The sequence below is a fragment of the Mandrillus leucophaeus genome, unplaced genomic scaffold, assembly GCF_000951045.1.
Source record: "Mandrillus leucophaeus isolate KB7577 unplaced genomic scaffold, Mleu.le_1.0 Scaffold2, whole genome shotgun sequence".
NCBI classification, from domain to species: Eukaryota; Metazoa; Chordata; class Mammalia; order Primates; family Cercopithecidae; genus Mandrillus; species Mandrillus leucophaeus.
Window position 1 is genome coordinate 2,231,680 of NW_012102031.1, and position 19,249 is coordinate 2,250,928.

Genomic DNA, 19,249 nt, shown 5'->3' on the forward strand with positions numbered 1-19,249 from the left:
AGTGGCACGATCTTGGCTCACTGCAACCTCTGACTCCTGGGTTCAAGTGATTCTCCTGCCCCAGCCTCCTGAATAGCTGGGATTACAGGCGCGTGCCACCATGCCTGGCTAATTTTTGTATTTAGAGATGTGGTTTCACCATGTTGGTCTGGCTGGTCTTGAACTCCTGACCTTGTGATTTGCCTGCCTTGGCCTCCCAAATTGCTGGGATTAAAGGCATGAGCCACCATGCCCAGCCTTGTAATGTGAATTTTTAAGTGCAAAGTTTAAATACAGTTGCTTAAGAGCCTTGGGATGCAAATCTAGTTTTCCTTAGGTCATAAGGAATTTTTGCTGACAACCCTTTCACAGTTGTACTTTCGTAGACATTATTAACATTTTTCATAGTCTTCAGACAAGTTCTTTCCTGCTTTTAAAATTCCTTCCTTCAGTCTTTTCATGTATCCCTTGGAACAATACAGCTCTTACTGAGGGGTCTAGAGTTGTCTAGGTTTGAACCCTGGCTCAGCAGTTACTTAACCTCTCTGTACTTCAGTATTCTCCTTTGTAAAATAGAATAGTAATACCATATAAGTTTTTTTGAGGATTACATAGGCATTTGGTACTTTTTCTGGTCACAGATGTTCAGTAAGCCTGTATATTATTATTCTCAGTCTGATAAAACTTGTAATAGGCAGTGACTTTTTCCTTTATACGCTGTACATGTATACATAAACATATAAATGTACCTCATAGACATTGCTCAAGGAAATAATCATAGACATTCCTTCTGTAATTGTCTCTGTCCCAATCTTGGGGGGAAATTTAGATTCACTTTTTTAGGTTACTTGTAGGATCCATATGTTAACCATACACCCCCCATTCCACCATGTCTACATTTGCTGCATATTACTTTGAATATAACACTTAGGCACTGTCTAGTGCTATGAAAAAAAATGGTAAATATTATTTCTACCTCAGACTATATGATCTTTTTTTTTTTTTTTTTCCAGAGACAAGGTCTTACTCTGTTGCCCCAGGCTGGAATACAGTGGCACCGTCATAGCTCACAGCAGCTTTGCACTCCTGGACTCCAGCAGTCATCCTGCCTCAGCCTCCTCAGTAGCTAGGATTGCAGGCATGTGCCACTATGCCTGGCTGATTTTTAAATTTTTTGTGGAGATGGAGTCTCGCTGTGTTGCCCAGGGTGGTCTTGAAGTCCTGGGCTCGAGCAGTCCTCTGGCTTTGGCTTCTCAAAGCATTGGGATTATAGGTGTGAGCCAATGCACCTGGCCCAGACTATAATCTTAATATGTATGTTGGAAATGGTTAAATTCAAGGCACTGTTACTACCTTACATCTCTGACCTGAATTGGAGGCCACAGTTCATTAAGTGGCAATCTATTCATCTAAGGACAGCTACCAACTAAATTTTTCAGTGGTTCTCAGTGGGGAAGGTACCGTATATCCAAAGGGTATTTGGAAATGTATGGAGGCATTTTTGGTTGTTAAGTGACTGTGGGTGAGGGATGCACCACTGGCATTTGGTGGAGAAAACTCAGAATTGTTCACCCAAAATGCCAATAGCATCACTGTTGTGAAATTAAGCTAAATACTTTGGTAAATCAGTAGATAATGTTTTATCTTAGTTATAAAAAAATGTTGAGCCTGGGCGTGGTGGCTCACGCCTGTAATTCCAGCACTTTGGAAGGCCAAAGTGGGTGGATCACAAGGTCAGGAGTTCAAGATCAGCCTGACCAACATGATGAAACCGCATCTGTACTAAAAATACAAAAATTATCTGGGTGTGGTGGTGCATGCCTGTAATCCCAGCTACTCAGGAGGCTGAGGCAGGAGAATCGCTTGAACCCAGGAGGCGGAGGTTGCAGTGAGCTGAGATCGCACCACTGCACTCCAGCCTGGGCGACAGAGTGAGACTCTGTCTCAAAAAAAAAATGTTGGAGTGTGGCCTTCTTACCTTTCCATGGCATGTGCTCATCCACTGTTGTCAGTGTACTCTGAAAAAGGGGAGTCATCTGGCAAAAATGTCACTTTGCTTCCTGTATTCAAGGCTCCCATTTCACCAGATATTGTGAACTTTGTTCACACCAATTTGCACAAAAACAACAGACAGCCCTATCTTGTTACTGAGTCTTGAGGTACTGGCAGAGTTGGGTCTCACATTCCCAGAGTTTGAGGTGGTGGGACTCACTGTTCTGGCCAGGGTGCTTTTGGAAATATCTGTCATGGAGGCCACATGTTTGCAGCAACCAAAACCTGGCACTGTTGGCACTGTAGAGTGAACACAGCCCAGAAAACGATATGCTATCTGTTCTCCCCTGGGTGCCTCTGCCTTACCAGTGCTGGTCATGTCTAAAGGTCATCATATTAAGGAAGTTCCTGAACTTTTTTTGGTGGTCAGAGATAAAGTTGAAGGCTACAAGACAATCAAGGAGGCTGTTTTGCTACGTAAGAAACTTAAAGCCTGGAGTGATCCAAAAAAGGGCTATACCTCTCAGCAAATGAGAGCTGGCAAGGGCAAAATGAGAAACCATTGTATCCAGCACAAGGGACCCTGCATCGTCTATAATGAAGATAATCATATTGTCAAATCCTTGAGAAACATTCCTGGAATTACTCTGCTTAATGGTAAGCAAACTGAACATTTTGAAGCTTGCTCCTGATGGGCATGTGGGACGTTTCTGCATTTGGACTGAAAGTTCTTTCTAGAAGTTAGAGAATTGTGTGGCACTTGGTGTAAAGCTGCTTCCTCAAGAGTAAGTGCAGTCTTTCCATGCACAAGATGATCAATACAGACCTTAGCAGAATCTTGAAAAGCCCAGACATCCAAAGTCCTTCAAGCACGTTGCAGGAAGATTCATTGTAGAGTCCTGAGGAAGAACCTCCTGGAAAACCTGAGAATCATGTTGAAGCTAAACCCATATGCAAAGACCATGCACTGAAACACCATTCTTTGCCAGTCCAGCAATCATAAACTCTGGTTGGAGAAGGCAGCGGTGGCGGCGGTGGCGGCGGTGGCGGCGGTGGCAGCAGCAGCAGCAGCAGCAGCACTAGAGGCCAAATCAGATGAGAAAGGGGATTGTAGTCAAGAAGCCTGTGGTAGGGAAGAAAGGAAAGAAGGTTGTTGGTGTTAAGCAGAAGAAACCTCTGGTGGGAAAAAGGGCAGTAGCTACCAACCAAGACATCAGCAGCTGAAAAAAAAAACTTACCACAGAGGAAACGAAGCCTGCTGCATAAACTGTTGGTTTATTCCATAAAGGTCGAATAATTTTGGACAGCTTATTTTAAATAAAGACCTGATCAATGAAAAAAAAAGTTATTGCTCATGGCAGGAAGCTTTTTGGATGAATCCTTCAGAGCTGTAGTATGTAATCTCTGAATTATTTAAGGGGAATTAGGCCATGTTTTCTCAGTTGGGAGAGTAAGGTTTTGTCCTGAAGATTCTGAGGGTGTTTGCCATTATGAATGTGTTTTGGTAGGGTTTAACCTCTAAAATTAAGAGTAGTTGAATGGCTAGGGTGGTTTAGTGGTTAAAGAAAATTGGCATTATTCCTTTAGTAATCTTTGTATCCTCATGGTTGATGGAAATAATACAATTTGTGCCTGGCATTCCAGTGATGCCTGGATATTGTTTGTCCTGTTCTTTCTTTCCTTCTTCGTCTTTTTTTTTTTTTTTTAAAGAGCAAATGATGTATTTGTTTGGCAGATCAATAAGATTTCATTAGGTATGTAATTTAACTTGTTGTAGCTTGTTTCACTTGAGGCTAGTATAGGACTTTGACAAAGATTAAAAAAATATATTTATTCTCAACTTCCACCTCCCATTTTATCAGTCTCTAGGGCAATGTTTCTCAAACATTTTTGGCTGTGGGTCATAGTTCAAGATGTATTTACATTGAGATCCATTACACGCATAAGTATATCGGTATCTAAAACAAAAGTTTCATGAAATAATACTTACCCTTATTAGGTGCAGTGTAATCTGGTTGTTTCTATTTTATTCTATTTTATTTAATTGCAAAATGTTGAGGTTGGCCTAGCACACTGATTCTGTGACCAGTGTATTATGAATTGCAGTTAAAAATACTGTGTTAGGATATATGTTCATGAAATTTTAACTCAGGCTTTAAAATATATCCCAAGTCTTACTGTCTCTGTCTGCCCAACTATTGCCCTTGGCTAAGTCACCTTCATCTCTCTCTTAGACTTCTCCAGTAGCCTCCTAATTGCATTCTCTGCTGCCTCTCATCCCCTGCCATCACCTGGCTCTGTTCTTTTAGCTGTCTAATTGATGCTTTTAAAATGTTACTCTGGTCATGTCGTCCTTACTATTACTTTCTTTCCCCCACTTTCATTTATCGTGGTAAAATACACAGGAAATTTACCATCTTAATAATTTTAAGTGTATAGTTCAGTGGTATTGTATACATTCATAATGTTGTGCAACTATCATCACCATCCATCTCCAGAACTCTTTTCAGCTTGTAAAACTGAAACTTTACACCCGTTAAACGAGTAAGCCCCTATTCCCTCCTCCTCCTTCCCCCTGGAAACTACCATTCTACTTTGTGTCTATGATTTTGACCACTCTAGGTACCTCATATAAGTGGAATCATACAGCATATATTACTTTCTGTTATAAATTTAGCCTATGGGATTTTTAAAAAAGTTTATATAATGTTTTGCATACAAGTTAAAAATTAAAGTAGTAATCATCGACCTCAGACCTAGAACAAGTTATACCATAGAGCCTTCCTGCTCAGCAGTATTGAGGCCTGGACTGCCTTGTTTCTTCTTCCCTTCAGATTGGCAGAAGTGATTACTTCTCTGGACTTGTTGTAATATTTTTGTTTTTTAGTAAGTGAATATAAGGAGAGACTTGACTTTTTTTTTTGAGATGGAGTCTTGTTCTTTTGCCCAGGCTGGAGTGCAGTGATGTGATCTTGGCTCACTGCAACCTCCACCTCCCGGGTTCAAGTGATCCTACCATCGCAGCCTCTCAAGTAGCTGGGACTATAGGCGTGTGCCACCACGCCCAGCTAATTTTTGTATTTTTAGTAGAGATGGGGTTTCACTGTGTTGGCTAGGCTGGTCTTAAACTCCTGACCTCAAGTGATCCACCCCCCTCAGCCTCCCAGAGTGCTGGGATTAAGGTTTGAGCCACTGTGCCCAGCCCAAGAGACCTGACTTTTTTTTTTTTTTTTTTGATACGGAGTCTCGCTCTTGTTGCCCAGGTTGGAGTGCAACGGTGCGATTTTGGCTTACCACAACCTCTGTCTCTCAGGTGCAAGTGATTCTCCTGCCTCAGCCTCCCAAGTAGCTGGGATTACAGGCGTGCGCCACCACACCTGGCTAATTTTGTGTTTTTAGTAGAGATGGGGTTTCTCCATGTTGGTCTGGCTGGTCTCAAACTCCCAACCTCTGGTGATCCTCCCGTCTCAGCCTCCCAAAGTGCTGGGATTAACAGGCGTGAGCCACCGCACCTGACTGAGACTTAGCATTTTATTTTTTTTATTTTTATTTTTTTTGAGACGGAGTCTTGCTCTGTCGCCCAGACTGGAATGCAGTGACGCCATCTCGGATCACTGCAAACTCCGCCTCCTGGGTTCACACCATTCTCCTGCCTCAGCCTCCCGAGTAGCTGGGACTACAGGCGCCCGCCACCACGCCTGGCTAGTGTTTTGTATTCTTAGCATTTTAAAAGACAAGATAATGTGCTGAGCCAGACAGCTCAAGATGCTCCACATCTATTTTATTATTTGCTTTTGGAAAAGGCACTATAGTAGTATGTATGGAAAGGCTGACTTGGAAGTCATGACGTCTGGGTTCTCCTGGCTTTGCTGCTTTCTTACTTGGAGACCTTGGGCAAATTGCTTACAACCCTTCTGAACTTTAGTTTCTTCAGCATCTGAAACCACTGGATACTTTAGATTTCTTCAAACCCTAAAATTCAGAAATTCTGTCATCTCTTTGACAAGGTTTTGAGACCGTAAAAGAGTCTGTTTTTCTGTTCTGCCATTCTGATTTTTTTCCCATCTACTGTAATCTGAATGCTTAGAAGAAGGACAGTGAATTTGAATCTGTCATACTCAATTATTGTGATGAAATAATTCCAGAATTGTGTTTATAAAATAGTCTGGACATACAAAGTACTATGCAGATGACAAGTACTATATATACCACTATGGGGATAAAACTGGAGATGAGCACCTCATCCTGTGCACTTTCTGTGAACTGCTCTGTGGTTATGATCTTATGATCCACTTAGAGCAGTGGTTCCCAACATTTTTGGCACCAGGGACCAGTTTCGTGGAAGACAGTTTTTCCGTGGACTAGAGCAGGGGGGGCAAGGTTTTGGGATGAAGCTCTTGCACCTCAGATCGTCAGGCGTTAGATTTTCTTAAGGAAAGTGCAACCTAGATCCCTTGTATGTGCATTTCACAGTAGGGCTTGTGCTGCTATGAGAATCTAATGCTGCCTATGAGAATCTAATGCCGCCTATGAGAATCTAATGCCGCTGCTGATCTGAGAGGAGGCGGAGCTCAGGCGGTAATAGTTGGCTCTCCTCACTCCTGCTGTGTGGCCTGGGAGTAAGGTTTGAGCCACTGTGTGCAGCCCAAGATACCTGACTTTTTGTTTTTTTTTGAGACGGAGTCTCACTCCTGCTGTGTGGCCTGGTTCCTAACAGGCCACGTACTGGGAGTTGGGAACCCCTGACGTAGAGAGTCTTTTGATTCTGCTTTCCTTGAATTGCAAGGCTGATTGGTTGCAGCATTCTCTTTGTATTATGTTTTGTGGCTTGAGTGTGCCTAATCCAGCCAGAGGTAAAGCTGGGGAATTGTCCTCTTCTTTGGTCTTGGGACACTTCAGGAAAATTTAGCTTTAGAAAAGATAAGGTTACCAAAGTTCTGACTGCCTAGTTTGTGAGCTGGACCCCTAGTGTCACATAGGGAGCTATGGTTTCATTATTACACATTTTGTTTTTCACTAAATATCATAGGTTTTTTCTCTGAAATGCTAATGAGCTGTCATGTGACTGTATTTGCCTTCAAGTTATTGGGAGGATTGATAGACATCTGTTATAGGCAAAACAAAGCTCTGTTTTTTTAATCAGGGAAGAATATTAGTAATAGAGCTCTTTTGTAGCTCTCAGGCTTTTCAGGCTTTTTCATAGTCCCATTTGTTAAAGACTTTTTACTTTATTTTGCCTCATTTGGCAGAAGACATGGAGGTGCTCTAAATCTATTAGCTGCTTCACTCCAATGAGACTCTTACCATTGTAGTACCTAAGGGCACTGTTCAGCTCACCCCTGTGTACTCATGGTCAGATTGCCATCAGCCTTCCTTTTTTTCATACAGAAAGAACCGTAATGTGCATACTCTGTCTGTATAACATAATGAACTGACTTCTGGGCAACTTTAATTGTAACCTTAAAGGAGCTAATGATATTCATGTGTTAGGTAGGTTTACCTTGATTTTTGAACAAACAGTGCAGTTTCCCAGGGAATCAAAGTTAGATTGCTTTACATTGTAGAGAAGGGTGTGTGTGTGTGTGTGTGTGTGTGTGTGTGTATGTATGTATGTGTATAAAGTTAAAAGCTTTGTTTTGTGACTGTATTGAAGGAAGTAACCTAGGGAAGCTTTATTAAGACTGTGAATAAGAGCAAATTGATGAGTTTTTTTGGAAAGAGGGTTAAAGCAACTCATAGGAATTCAGCACCCTGATGTATGTCATAGTGCTAAAATTTGCTTAGTGTTAAAGTCAGATGGCATAATGTAGAGTTACCATGTGACCAGCAATTCCTCTCATCATTATATACTCAAGAGAATTGAAAAAATATACCAACACTTGTACATGAATATTCAAGAAACTTGTACATGAATATTCATAATAGCATTATTCGTAATGGGAAGAAATGGAAGAGTCCAAATGCCCATCAGCTGATGAGTGGATAAATAAAATGTGGTATAGCTATACAGTTGAGTATTATTTGGCAATGAAAAGGAATGGTGTACCAATACATGCTTCAACATGGATAAACCTTGAAAACATTGTGCTAAGTGAAAGAAGCCTGTCATAAAGGACCACATACTGTATGATCCCATTTATGTGAAATGTCCAGAATAGGCAAATCACTAGAGACAGAAAGTAGATTAGTAGCTGCTGAGGGCTGGAAGAGAGGGGAATGGAGAGTGACCACTTGAAACAGGAATGGGGTTTCTTTTTAAGGTAAAGAAGATGTGTTAGCTAGTAGTAATGGTTCCCCAGCTTTGCGAATTACACTGAAATCCACTGAGTTGTATACTTCGAAAGGCTGAATTTTATAGTATGTGAATTATATACCAGTAAAGCTATTATCTAACAAGTAGGACCAAATTATCTGTATGGGTAAGATACCTATCTTTTTTGCTGAGTAGAGCTATATGAAATTCTGATACATGGAATGCCTTCATTAAAGATACTCTGTATCATCATTTCTCTAAAGGCTTATGTCAACTTGGAAATCATAATTGCGAAGAAAACCTTTTTTCGTATTGAAGAATTAAATGTTAGATGTAAAATTCCATAGCGTCTGACTCTATGGATGCCCACAAGAAAGGAATAAGTTGTATATATATTATATATATATTATAATCTAGAACTAGAAATATTACAGAAGGGAAAGCCCATATGTATATGCCTCATAAAACTATAAAGTTGGCTCTTTCTCGAACAATGGGATACTAGTTTACACACTTACATTTTGCAAATATTATAAAATCTAATACTACCAAGGCTGTGGGAAAAGAGAAACTCTAATACACTGCTGATGGGTGTGTAAGTTAGAGCTCTGTAGAAAGTTTTTGGCAAGATTTTGTGAAGGTGATGAATATATCCTATGAACCAGCAGTTCAGAATATACATTTTATATATCTTTTGCATAAATGGTGAACCTTCCATTTATGCAAAAGGAAACATGTACATGCGTTTTAATTTCATTTATATTTATGATAGGAAAAAATTTGGAAACTATAGAGAAATGGATAAGCAGGCAGTGGCATTTTAATGCAACCTATTACTCTAGTACAGTTAGAATGGACAAATTGCGTCTACATGTGTCAACATAGATACATCCTGGAAGCATTATGTTGAGAAAAAAGAAAGCAAGTGGCTTGGCATGGTGGCTCATGCCTGTAATCCCAGTGCTTTGGCTGAGGTGGGAAGATTGCTTGAGGCCAGGAGTTCAAGACCAACCTGAGTAATGTCGTGAGAGCCTGTTTCTCTTATTTAAAAAAAAAAAAAAAGAATAAAAATAAAAAGCAAGTTACAAAAAGTTAAATGTGATACCTCTTATGATCATTTAAGACAAAATTAAAACATGCCTATAGTCCCAGCTACTTGGGAGGCTGAGGTGAAAGGATGAGATGGGACAATTGCTTGAGCCCAGGAGTTCCAGTCTAGCCTGGACAGCTTGGTGAGACCCCATCTTTTAAACAAACACATCAGTCAATCCAATACTGTGTTGTCTATGGAAAACATACGTATGCTGCAAAATTATTTTAAGATGTGTATTAAAATAAGCTATATTACCTTCAGCAAGATATTTATTTCTGTAGGAGAAGACAGCACAGTGGAATGAAGAGGGAAACTTTCAACTTACTTACAGTATTCTTTCTTAAAATCTGATGCAAATAATGGCAGTATGTCATAAGTTATATTTGGGTTTATAATTTCATTTTTTTGTATTTTAAATAAACTCTTTCATAATTAAAAATTAGGAAAAGTCACCAGACGTAGTGACTGACACCTGTAATCCCAACACTTTGAGAGGCCAAGGCGGAAGGATCGATTGAGGCTAGGAGTTTGAGACCAGCTTGGGCAACATAGCAAGACCTCATCTCTACAAAAATTACAAAAACTACCTAGGTGTGGTAGTGCATGCCTGTAGTCCGAGCTACTCGGGAGGCTAAGGTGGGAGGAATGCTTGAGCCCAGGAGTTTGGAGCTGTAGTGAGCCATGATGATGCCAATGCTTTCCAGTCTGGGTGACAGAATGACACCCTGTCTCAAAAAAAAAAAAAAAAAGAAAAGTGAAAAAAATCACATAGGATGAGTTAAAAAAAATCATTGGGCTTACACTTTTTTTTTTTTTTTTTACATGTTTCTATATTTGCTGTCCTAAAAATGATTCATCCTAATAGTTATTAATGTTGGTTTTTGAAGAAGTACAATGAATGTGGTTCATATCTTGGGTTTTTATTATAAAATCGCCCCTTGTCCATATTTTGATTATTTTTTCCTTGATTGAAAAGTGCTTAATTAACACAATAATGTTAGACAATAACACATGATTGAATTCTTACTAAAGGTGCATGGGTTTTTATGTTTTATAGTTAGGACTTTGGTTTCCCTCTATAATAGCATTTGTGTCTTTTTTTTGTTTGTTTGTTTGTTTGTTTTTGTGTTTTTTTTGAGATAGAGTTTTGTTCGCTCTTGTTGCCCAGGCTGGAGTGCAGTGGTGCCATCTTGGCTTACTGCAACCTCTGCCTCCTGGGTTCAAGAGATTCTTCTGTCTCAGCCTCCCAAGTAGCTGGGATTACAGGCGCCTACTACCACGCCCGGCTAATTTTTGTATTTTTAGTAGAGACAGGGTTTCACTATGTTGGCCAGACTGGTCTCGAACTCCTGATCTCAGGTGATCCACGTGCCTCGGCCTCCTAAAGTGTTGGGATTACAGGCGTGAGCCACCGCACCTGGCCAGCATTTGTGTCTTTATTGGTTTGTGTGAGAATACTGCCTGATAAGGATTATACTGCCGTCTTTCAGATGTTCTTTACACATTCTTTAATTCTGAGGAAGGCTGTAAACTAGTATGATACTGGCAGGCGCTTACCACATTGTTGGATGCCTTAAAAGTTTATTGTTATGAATAATATTATTTTTAATAAATGTTTACTGTGTATAATAAGAAAGTGTAAATTACTAGATGGAAGTATGCTTTTGACAAGCTTCTTGGAGACAGGGTTTTTAGAACTGAAGAATGGACTGAGGGATAGATTATGACAATTATTTTAGTTGTTCATCTTAAATCTTAAGGGAATTAGCACAAGATATGCCTGCCTTCACAAGACGTGGAAATTCCTTAGCATTCATCTTTAAATTAGCAGACTTGGCTATGGATATTTTCCCTGTTAACATTAGTTTCCTTTCTGCCATTCTTCTTTTTAGAGTTGGAGTCTCACTCTGTTACCCATGCCGGAATGCAGTGGCATGATCACAGCTCACTGCAGTCTTGACCTCCTGGGCTCAACCTATTGTTCCACTCCAGCCTCCCAAGTAGCTGAGATTATGAGCATGCACCACCACGCTTGGCTACTTTTTATTTATTTTATTTTTTATTATTTTAAATTTTTGAGACAGGGTGTCTGTCATCCAGACTGAAGTTCTGTGGCACAGTCTTGGCTCACTGCAGCCTTGACCTCCTGGGCTCAAGTGATCTTCCCATCTCAGCCTCTAATGGCTGGGACCACAGCTGTGTGCCACCACACCCAACTAATTTTTGCATTTTTTTTTTTTTGTAGAGCTGGTGTTTCACCACGTTGCTAATGTTGTCTCGAACTCCTGGGTGCAAGCAATCCGTTTGCCTCAGCCTCCCAAAGTGTTAGGATTACAGGTGTGACTCACAGTGTCCGGCCCAATCTGGCTAGTTTTCTAAAAAAAAAATTTGAGAGAATGGAGTGGGGTCTCACTACATTGCCCACACTGGTCTCGAACTCCTGGCCTCAAGTGATTCTCCTGCCTTGGCCTCCTGAGTCAATGGGATTATAGGTATGAGCCACCGTGCCTGGCCCTTCTGTCATTCTTAGAGGAAAGGATGTTACATACCATCTCTTCTGTTTAGTATAATGTTCCCTTCCTGATTTCATTTTCTTTTTTCCTCCAAGAAGTTACTGAGTTTTTTTACATTTTAGATTGAGTTTTCAAGTTAGACTTTCTTCCAGAGCAGTGTTTTTTTGAACTGCAGTATGTGGCTGGGAGTAAGTAGTGTTACTGAAAAGATCATGAATTCTGGCTGGGCCTGGAGGCTCACACCTGTAATGCCAGCACTCTGGGAGGCCGAGGTGGGTGGATCACTCGAGGTCAGGAGTTTGAGACCAGCCTGGCCAATGTGGCGAAACTCCATCTCCACTAAAAATACAAAAATTAGCCAGGCATGGTGGTGCGCGCCTGTAATCCCAGCTATTTGGGAGTCTGAGGCAGGAGAATTGCTTGAACCTGGGAGGTGGAGGTTGCAGTGAGCCAACATCACACCACTGCCCTCCAATCTGGGTGATGGAACAAGACTATCTCGGGGGAAAAAAAAGATCATGAACTCTAAGGAATTTTACCAGGCAGTGGTTTAAAATGATAAGATGTAGGCCGGGCGTGGTGGCTCACGCCTGTAATTCCAGCACTTTGGGAGGCTGAGGCGGGTGAATCACGTGAGGTCAGGAGTTCGAGACCAGCCTGACCAATGTGGAGAAACCCCATCTCTACAAAAAATACAAAATTAGCCATACATGGTGGTGCATGCCTGTAATCCCAGCTACTCGGGAGGCTGAGGCAGGAGAATCGATTGAACCTGGGAGGCAGAGATTGCAGTGAGCCGAGATCGCGCCATTGCACTCCAGCCTGGGCAATAAGAGCGAAACTCCATCTTAAAAAAAAAAAAAAAGATCAGATGTAGGGATGTTTTTCTCTGTGTCTGCCCTTTCCTTTTGTACCTACCTTTTGAAGGCATGTCAGAGATGGGTAGTGCCCCAGAGACGTTTAGAAGTGGTCACATAAACATACCATGTTTGTAGCCAAAATGGTGGTTTATTTTGTATTTATCTTGTTACATTTGATCATTATCAAGTAAAATGGTTACTATCCCTTATGTACATAACATCCTTTAAAGGTATGCTTTCTCTCATTCCAAAATGGAGCCCTTCAAGTTGTAAATACACTCATCTTCTGAGCTGTAGTTTTCTGTTCAATCTCATTATAGTCTTTTTTTTTTTTTTTTTTTTTTAAAGACAAGAGTCTCACTCTGTTACCCAGGCAGGAGTGCAGGAGTGCAGTGTCACTATCATGGCTCACTGCAGCGTTGACCTCCCAGGCTCAAGTGATCTTTCCACCTCAGCAACCCAAGTAACTGGGACCACAGGTGCTCACCACAATGCCTGACTAATTTTTAAATTTTTTGTGCAGGTGAGATCTCCCCATATTGCCCAGGCTGGTTTCAAACTCCTGGGCTCAAGCTATCCTCCCATCTCAGCCTCCCAAAGTGCAGAGTGCTGGGATTACAGGCATGAGCCACTGCACCTTGCTTCCAGTTAATTTTTAAAATTTTGTAGAGCTTCGTGTCTCACTGTGTTGTTCAGGCTGGTTATGAAGTCCTGGACTCAGGTCATCATTCTGCCTTGGCCTTTCAAAGTGTTGGGATTACAGGCATGAGCCACCACGGCTGGCCTCATTATGATCTTAGTGGTGATGGAAAACAAACTACTTTAGTTATACATTATATTGTAGGTTTTTACTAGTAGGTATTTTGTATTTTTAAAAATACATTTAACATATTGAAGGTAGAGATCTGTTGGTGTAGAAAGTTTGTGTATTTTCCTTAGTCCATTTTTGGGACAATTTGAAGTTTAAGCTGAAGTCTGAACTTGGAAACATAATTTTGCTTCCTAAAGGGGTAATCTAAGAAATTCCAGACTTATGCCATGAGTTAGAATCCCTTGCATTATCCCTTTAAAAGGTGGGAAAAGTAAATTTATGGTATAAATTGAACAATTTAGGGAGATGCTAGGATTATCAGCATTCACCTAAAAGTTACTGAGTTATTATCAGCATTCACCTAAACGTTACTGAGATGAATAACTTAAAATAATTACAGCTATATACTGAGATGAATAACTTAAAAATAATTGCATCTATAGCCTGGGCGTGGTGGCTCATGCCTGTAATCCCAGCACTTTGGGAGGCCAAGGCAGGTGGATCACCTGAGGTCAGGAGTTTGAGACCAGCCTGGCCAACATGGCAAAACCCCATCTCTACTAAAATTTGAAAAATTAGCTGAGTGTGGTGGCACGCACCTGCAATCCCAGCTACTTGGGAGGCTGAGGCAGGAGAATCGCTTGAACCCAAGGGGTAGGGGTTGTAGTGAGCCGAGATGGTTCCTCTTACTCCAGCCTGGGAGACAGAACAAGACTCCATCTCAAAAAAAAAAAAATTATATCTGTACATGTTGCCAAGATGCTATGTAAGAATGCTACAAAAATATCAGTTGAGTATATTTAAATTAGAAAAAAATGCTTAGTGTTTGTTGAGCTCGTACTGTCTTAGCATTGTTAGTGCTTCTTAGGTAGTATGTCACTCAGTCCTCACAGTTAACTCGTGAGAGTTGTTATACTCATCGGGATAAATATTAGGTTGGTGCAAAAGCAATTGCAGTTTTGCTATTGAAAGTAAAAAACCACAGTTACTTTTGCATCAACCTAATAACCTATGGTCATACACCCTGGTAGTAAGTGATGATGTTGGCTTGTAAAATCAGATGCTTTGACTAAAATAATGGTACTGTTCATCACCATATTGGCTGAAGAAAAGTCACCATGGATTGTTTATATCACCTGAATTTCAAATAGTTGAGCTATAGAGATATGCAGGTTGTGAAAGCTTTTTGATTCAAAGATGAGGAACATTGTGTCTTTTAACATACCATTTCACTATGTACTACTACTCACCTGGAAAGCAAGTAAGTTTTTAAATATTTGACTCATTTTATAAAAGATCCTTTTTTAATTTTAAATTTAATCGACTATAATATTTTTCTGAGAAACACCTGAGCATATCTCAATATTTTATATCTAAATCTAGCGTTTATATTTTATCTTAGAACTTTGACTTATATAGATCTCCGTGGGGTACTAATTAAATTCTACGAATATTTACTGAGTAGTTGAGCATCTTCTATGTACAAGGGGCTGAACAAGCTGGTTGAGAACAAAACAGGGAAGGGAGTTAACGTTTATTGAACAGCTGTTAAATTTCAGATAGTCTTAGGTTACTTTAGATCTTCATCTCATTTAGTCCATATAGTAACTTTGTTAGTAGGTACGATCCTCATTTTATACTACAGGAAGCTTAGGCATGGAGGAGTTAAGCTCTCATCACCTAAATGGCAGTTCTGGAATTTGAACGTAAGCCCATGCTACTTTTCTAACACACAATACTGCCTCATGGGTAAATACAAATTGGGTTTCTGTTTCTAGTTTATAGTCTGGTCCAGGAGTTCACAAAGTGGAGTCTGCAGATGGACTGCTGGTGGTCCCTGATTCACTTTTGGTTGTCATAAGTTCACAACTATAGTTGTTCATCAGTTTTCATGGAGGATTGGTTCCAGGGCCCCCGCTCTGGATACCAAAATCCATGGATGCTGAAGTCCCTTATATAAAAAGGTGTAGTATTTGCATATAACTTACACACATCCTCCCATATACTTCAGATCATCTCTAGATTACTTACAATAACTAATACAAGCCAGGTGTGTTGGCTCACGTCTATAATCCCAGCACTTTGGGAGGCTGAGGTGGGTGGATCTCTTGAGGCCAGGTGTTGGAGACCAGCCTGGACAACATGGTGAAACCCCATCTCTACCAAAAAGTACAAAAATTAGCCGGCGTGGTGGGGCATGCCTGTACTCCCAGCTACTTAGGAGACTGAGACACGAGAATCGCTTGAAACTGGGAGGTGGAGGTTGCAGTGAACCGAGATCACACCACTGTACTCCAGCCTCTGTGACAGAGCAAGACTCCATCTAAAAAAAAAAAAAAAAAAAAGGAAATAATAACGGTAACTAATACAGTGTAATGCTGTAGTAGTTACACTGTATTGTTTGGGGAATAATGGTAAGAAAAAAAGTCTGTAAATGTTCAGTATAGATGCAGCCATTCACTTTTTTCATGAATGTTTTCAATCCATGGTTGGTTGAATACACAGAAGCAGAACCAGTGGATACAGAGGGCTAACTGTTTTTATGATAATGCTAAAATGTTATTACTTTTTTCACTGATGATGCAAAAGCAATGATGGGTAAGACTGCTGGCACCTTAGCACCAGACTATATCATGGTCATTGTTTGTTTGTTTGTTTTTACCACCATGCACTCACAGGAAAAGAAAAAGAATAGTTTCACTTATGGATGTCCTTGATGCGGAGACCTGGCATAGTGGCTTATCCGTGTAATCCCAGGATTTTGGGAGGCCAAGGCAGGAGGATCGTTTGAGCCCATGAATTCAAGACCAGCCTGGGCAACATAGTGAGACTCCCATTTCTGTTAAAAAAAAACAAAACCTTGATGCAGTAGTAAAAATATTACTATTTTTAAATAATAGAGATGGAGTCTTCCTATGTTGCCCAAGATGGTCTCAAACTCCTGACTTCAAGTGATCCTCCTGCCTCAGCCTCCCAAAGTTTGGGATTACAGGCATGAGCCATCACACCCAGCCAAAATATTTATTACATCTGGATCTTCTACTGATTATCTTTTTTTTTTTTTTTTAAAAGACACAGGGCTTCTGTTACCCAGTCTGGTCTTGAGTTCCTGGGCTCAAGTGATTCTCCTGCCTTGGCCTCCGAAAGTGCTGGGATTACAGGCATGGGATTCTATACCTGGCTCTCGTTTTTAAAAATTGAGATATAAATCACATATTATAAAATTCACCTTTCAGAAGTACATAATTCAGCCAGGTGCGGTCGTTCATGCCTGTAATCCCAGCACTTTGGGAGGCTAAGGCAGGCAGATCATTCAAGGTCAAGAGTTTGAGACCAGCCTGGCCAACATGGTAAAACCCTGTCTCTACTAAAAATACAAAAATTAGCCAGGTGTGGTGGCACGCACCTGTAGTACCAGCTACTTGGGAGGCTGCGGCAGGAGAATCGCTTGAACCCAGGAGGCAGAGGTTGCAGTGAACTGAGATCGCGCCACTGCACTCCAGCCTGGGTGACAGAGCAAGACTCAGTCTCAAAAAGCAAAGCAAAACAAAACAAAACAAAAACCAAAAATACAATTCAGTGGTTTCCAATATTTTCACAAGATTGTGCAACTGCCACCACTGTCCAAATCCAGAACATTTTCATCATCCCAAAAAGAAACTTCGTACTCCTTCCCTCTCCCTTTTCTTTCTCTCCCTAACACCAGGTAACCACTAATCTACTTTCTGTCTCTGTGGATTTACCTATTCTGGACATTTCATATAAATTGAATGATACAGTATGTGGTCTTTTGTGTCTAGCTTCTTTAAGTTAGCATAGTGCCTTCAGGGCATATCCATGTTATAGTAAGTTGATATGGTTTGGCTGTGTCCCCACCCAAGTCTCATCTTGAATCGTAACTCCTACAATTCCCACGTGTTGTGGGAGAAACCCGGTGGGAGAATTACAGGGGCAGTGGGTCTTTCCTGCGCTATTCTCCTGGTAATGAATCAGTCTCACGAGATCTGATGGTTTTAGAAACGGGAGTTTCCCTGCACAAGCTCTCTCTTTGCCTGCTGCCATCCATGTAAGATGTGACTTGCTTCTCCTTGCCTTCTGCTGTGATTGTGAGGTCTCCCCAGCCATGTGGAACTGTGAGTCCATTAAACCTCTTTTCTTCCCAGTCTCAGGTATGTCTTTTTATCAGCAGCATGAAAACGGAGTAATACACAAGTGTAACTACTCATTTCCTTTTTTAAAACAAACATCTTTATTGAGATAAAATTCACAGACTACACAGTTATTCCATATGGATTTTTTTTTTTTAAAGAGATAGGATCTCACTGTGTTGCCTAGGCGGGATTACAGTGCTCTTCGTAGGCATGATTATAGCACACTGTAGCCTTGAACTCCCGAGCTCTCTTGATTCTCAGACCTCAACCTTTCAAGTACCTGGGACTACAGATGTGCACCTCTGCACCTGGCAAAGTGTACAATTTGATGGTTTTTAGTATATTCACAGATACATACAATCATTGCCACAGTTTATTTTAAAACATTTTTATCACCTCAGAGAGAATCTGTACCATTTAACTTTTACCCTGCTATCTCCGTGTTCCTCCTGAACCAAAGAATTACTAATCTACTTTATTTTTCTGTATGTGTCCTAATTCTAGACTTTATATGAATGGAATCATATAATATGTGAGCTCCAGTTTCTCCATATCTTTGTCAACACTTGTTATAATCTGACTTTTTGTTTTTACCAGTCCTACTGGGTATGAAGTGCTATGTCACTGTGTTCTTTTTTTTGTTGTTGTTATGTTCTAATGACTAGTGATGTTGAGTGTCTTTTGATGTGCTTATTGTCCTTCTTTTTTTGTTTTGTTTTTTTTTTTTTTTTTTGGACAGAGTCTTGTTCTGTCGCCCAGGCTGGAGTGCAGTGGTGTGATCTCGGCTCACTGCAAGCTCCACCTCCAGGGTTCATGCTATTTTTCTGCTTTAGCCTCTTGAGTAGCTGGGATTACAGAGGCCCGCCACCACGCCTGGCTAATTTTTTTTTTTTTGGTACTATTGGTAGAGATGGGGTTTCACCATGTTAGCCAGGATGGTCTCGATCTCCTGACCTCGTGATCCCCCGCCTCGGCCTCCCATACTGCTGGGATTATATTGTCCATTTTTATACTGTCTTTGGAGAAATGTATATTCAAATCCATTGCCCGTTTTAAAATTGGGTTGCCTTTTTGTGGTTGAATTGTAAGAGTTCTTTCTTTATATATTCTGGATATTAATCACTTATCAGTTAATATGATTTGTAAATACTTTTTTCCATCTATGGATTTTCTTTTTCACCTCTTGATATTATCCTTTGATGCACAAAACTTTAAAATTTTGACAGAAATACCTGGCCTCTTGTTTATCTGGCTTTTTCCTTTGGTTGCATGTGCTTCGTTTTATTTAGGAAACCATTGCCTAATTGAAGGTCGTGAAGATTATACCTGTATTTTCTTGTAAGAGTTTTACATTTTCATCTTTTACGTTTAGATTGTTGATCCATTCTGAGATAATGTTTGTATATGGGTGTGAGGTAGGGAGTCTAACTTCATTCTTTTCTTTTCTTTGAGAGAGGGTCTCCTGTCGCCCAGGCTGTGCAGTGGCACAGTCAAGACTTACTGCAACCTCAACCTTCCTGGGCTCAGGTGATCCTCCTGCCTCAGCCTCCTGAGTACCTGGGACTAACAGGCACACACCACCATGCTCAACTAATTT

General features: G+C 40.6%; 1 protein-coding gene and 1 pseudogene across 3 annotated transcripts in view; both read left to right on the plus strand.

Moving 5' to 3' along the window:
- MKL1 (megakaryoblastic leukemia (translocation) 1) overlaps positions 1–19,249 on the plus strand; it is a 188,867-nt gene that overhangs the window by 5,184 nt on the left and 164,434 nt on the right. The window lies entirely within an intron of this gene.
- On the plus strand, positions 1,964–3,614 carry LOC105538844 (annotated as a pseudogene). Its single transcript, XR_001005973.1, has one exon. The product of XR_001005973.1 is annotated as a 60S ribosomal protein L4-like (transcript).